At 39.9% G+C, this 4,161-nt stretch overlaps 1 long non-coding RNA gene across 1 annotated transcript; it reads right to left on the bottom strand.

Annotated features, from left to right (window-relative positions):
- Window positions 1-955: 955 nt before the first annotated feature.
- LOC138770801 (uncharacterized) lies at window positions 956-3,663 on the bottom strand. The gene is made up of 3 exons (XR_011359504.1): window positions 3,549-3,663; window positions 1,970-2,086; window positions 956-1,472 (listed from the first exon to the last, which is right to left on the bottom strand). It is a non-coding gene; the product is annotated as an uncharacterized lncRNA (long non-coding RNA).
- Window positions 3,664-4,161: the final 498 nt, after the last annotated feature.

The following is a 4,161-nucleotide window of genomic DNA, read 5'->3' as shown; positions in this document are numbered from 1 at the left end:
GAAGTGAATGGAGCTTAAAGTGACTGTACCACCAGGCCCAGGCTGAAGCACTGGAGGTGGGCCGACCCACCCTTAGTGGGAGGAAACCCCCGCCCCTCTATGATAGGGTTCCATTGATTCTAATGGAGTCACGTCATGGAGGGGCTGGGGTTTCCTCCCACTGGGGGTGGGTCGGCCGCCTCCAGTGCTTCAGCCTGGGCCTGGTGGTACAGACACTTTAACTGCAAACCACACCTGAACTGGAGACAAGAGTGGTGCTGTCTCTGGAAGAAAGTGGCCATGTTTTTCTAACTCTGGATAACCCCTTTAATTTCTCCTATCTTGGCTAGCTTATTATAGAATAAAATAAGCAAACTAGATGTAGTTTAGGAAGCCATCAGAATTTTAGGCTTTTCAAGTAAGTTATATGTTGCCCCCTTTCATCTGCCTCCCATTCTACTGTCTGTAAGTTAGAAGGAAGATGGTGCAAAGATACAATAACACATTTTTTTCTTTATGGAAAAGTTGTCTAAATGGGTTCCCATGATGGGTGAATTGTGAGCTGAGCAGATTAATATATATGTTTTTTGAGATTCTGTACAACTTGTAATTTATTAAGCTAAATCTCTGTACTTTCTGAGCTTAGGATGGGCCAGTGGGCGGTGCTAATCAGTGACTGACAGCTATATTTGTATATAAACTGATTAGCTCCGCCCACTGGAATCCTAAGCCTAGAATGAGCAGGGATTTGGATGAAAAAATTATGTCATTCTAAATATTTTCCAAGAGATTTATATATCAGTCTGCTCAGCTCCTCCTGCTCTAAACCATGATATGTACAGATTGGATAAAAATTTAATGTGAGTGCCCCTTTAAGAATTTTTGTAAGTTTTTATTTAAACTGGGTTTTTTTGTCATTTTGACTTTTTTTTTTTAACCGTGTTCCCCAAAAATAGACTGCAATGAAAACAGATCCTTGTTTTGTTGAGCATTTCAGCAAGTTTATTTCTACAAATAAATGCATAGCAGCCAAGTGTTTTTGTACATTTATAAAAATTCAGTTTGTTCATGTTCACACAATGATAGAGCTCTCTAGTTGTTTTTGGAGAACTCAATTTTTGTTTTATTTATTTTTTTTTAACATTGAAAGGGAATAACAAAAACACAAAAGATCTATGAAAGTGCTGGCCCTCGATGAAAACTTGTCTTTTGTGGTAGACAAAAAAAATATTTTCAGCAATAACATTGAGCAAACTTCTAGGCAGTTAAAACATTTTTGAAATCGTTCTTGAGAAACTTCTATTTCTTTCCAAGTCCACATCTGCCCCCTGAACATCCTCCTCCGCATCTGCCTCCTCCGCATCCACCTCCTCCTCCTCCACATAGACCTCCTAAGCATCCACCACCGCCACCGCCACATCCGCCTCCTGAGCAGCCGCCACCACATCCGCCTCCTCCGCATGAAAATAGGCCAGTGAAGAAATCAAAAAATCCTTGTGGGGTAAAAAAAAAAAAAGGAAAACGTTAAAACAACGCAATATTGTTCAATCTCAGCTAGTCTAGAAAATCTGGTTGTTTGACATGCCCAACAATTTTCCATTGTATTGTGCATCAGCTCCCTGCTGCCCCTCTGTCTGTGTCAGGAACTGTCCAGATAAATATCCAATGCCCATAGAGAACCTTCCTGACATGGACAGAAGTGGCAGCAGAGAACACTATGTAAGACTGGAAAGTAACACCCCTTCCTGCAGGGCATACAGAAGCTGATAAGCACTGGAAGAATATATATATATATATAATTTTTTTTAAAAATTAAGAAACCTGTATTTTTCTACCATGGACTACCCCTTACTTGATGATAGGGGACAACTAAAATATTGTAAAGAAAAGTCTAAAGCCCCATATAACTTTTTTTTCCCTAACTCTAACACTCTATGTGATACCAAGGATACAACAATCTAAGCAAATACATTAGAGGGCTGGTACTTACCGCTAAGGCATCGTAGCCCGCATCCACTACTACAACAGCTCTGTCCGGCTGAGCAGTCGGAGTCCCGCTGGCACGCCTTCAGGGTCTGACAGCGAGAAACAGGTTGTCGAGGACATCCTGCAAGGGAGAGACAATTGTTAGACTCCATAGTGTGTATGCGCGGTGGTTGTACATGTGGTTGTACAGGATTTCCAACCATAACAAAATGCCCTGAAACGACCTCATGCCAAAACATATGGGGGGAGATTTATCAAACATGGTGTAAAGTAGAGCTGGCTCAGTTGCCCCTAGCAACCAATCAGATTCCACTTCTCATTTTCAAGAGAAGCTGTAAGGAATGAGAAGTGGAATCTGATTGGTTGCTAGGGGCGACTGAGCCAGTTCTACTTTACACCAGTTTGATAAATCTCCCCCTATAAACGTTATAATGCAATGGTCAATAATTAGATCATTGGAAGCAGATCATGAGGGGTAAACTTTGGGGGGATTGGATCAGAATTTAACGTTCTTTAACATTTGTTCATCAATTTTGAAAAATACAATTTACACAATTCCGATAATATAATAGAATTGCACTGTATGTCTCCTCGTTCTACTGTAATGTATACATGTTATACTGTATATGTATAAAATGTCAGGGCATCACAAATATTACATTAAGTCTATTAAGCCTAGTAAGCACCATCATCGATTGTGACTCTCCACAACTACTACTTCTTTAATCCCCTAGTCCGCTAGTTTGTTAGTTACTGCATTTCAGCCTAGGTCTATTGGGCAGCACAGCATGTGGCATATGGACCAGTCAATTATTACCCTTACATCATGTAATCACCTTCTTATAGTATTACACTATGCAGCTTAGACCAATTCAATTTTTTTGCTATTGTTGCATCCAATTCAGTGTGCTCAACATAGAAAACAATGTAGTTCAACAATTTAAAGGGTTTATCCAGTAAAAATCTTTTTCTTTTAGATCAACTGGTTTCAGAAAGTTATGCAGATTTGTAATTTACTTCTTTTTAAAAATCTCAAGTCCTTCCTTTACTTATCAGCTGATGTATGTCCTGCAGGAAATGTTTCCTTTTCAGAGACACAGTGCCCTCTGCTGACATCTCTGTCGACGTCAGGAATTGTCCGGAGCAGCAGCAAATTCCCATAGAAAACCTCTCCTGCTATGGACAGTTCCTGTTTCGGACAGGAGTGGCAGCAAAGAGCACTATGTCAGACTGGAAAAAATACACCACTTCCTGAAGGACATACAGCAGCTGATAAGTATGGGAAGACTTGAGATTTTTTTTAATAGAGGTAAATACAAAGCTATATAACTTTCTGAAAACAGTTGATCTGAAAGAAAAAGATTTTCGCTGGATAACCCCTTTAAGTAAGGCAACAACAGCAAAATTTGCGTACTATAATGAATTATAAATTGCAGTGCAGATGATATGTCATAAATAACACAGATATATCTGATATACATTGTACCTAGTCAGACACATATACAATATGTGAAAGTACTTGCTATGAATGACAAGTTACAGGCAGATCTATGAAGCTGTTTGTCTGGTCTTTTGACTCTTACTTGGTGGTCTGTAATATGCCGATGTCGGAGATATTAGTGCAACAGCCAGGGAGAGCAGCAGCAGGTACCCCAGAGACCTCATCTTGTGGCTCTGTACTGCGGGCACCACCCTGCCACTTTTATATCCTTCTTTATGCAAGAAATTAGGGTGTTGTCCATTGAATAAGATATAGCCTTATTCTTTTCTCACATAACTCCCTTGATTATTGCATAATAAAATGAATGTGTATAATAACATGGTAGAAATCTGATGGGAAGCCGGCTTTTACTATGTGAATAATGTTGTTACCATACATTATGTATCTAGTGTTTTGCCACTAGGTAACACTGACAAATTAGGCTAAAGATAAACTTCCTAAGAGCCATGCCCTTCTCTACAGCTGACTATATCTCATCTGATAATGGTCATACACTTTATACTATAGTCAGACAAACCAGCCAGAAGTATACAGTATATGGTGTATAGGGGCCTCCTGACTCTCCATCAGCACAAGTATATATGGTGTATAGGGGCCTCCTCACTCTATCAACACAAGTATATATGGTGTATGGGGGCCTCCTGACTTTCCATCAACACAAGTATATATGGTGTATAGGGACCTCCTGACTCTCC

This window comes from Dendropsophus ebraccatus, chromosome 13 (assembly GCF_027789765.1).
Source record: "Dendropsophus ebraccatus isolate aDenEbr1 chromosome 13, aDenEbr1.pat, whole genome shotgun sequence".
In the NCBI taxonomy this organism is placed as follows: Eukaryota; Metazoa; Chordata; class Amphibia; order Anura; family Hylidae; genus Dendropsophus; species Dendropsophus ebraccatus.
This window is presented reverse-complemented; position numbering and strand designations above follow the sequence as displayed.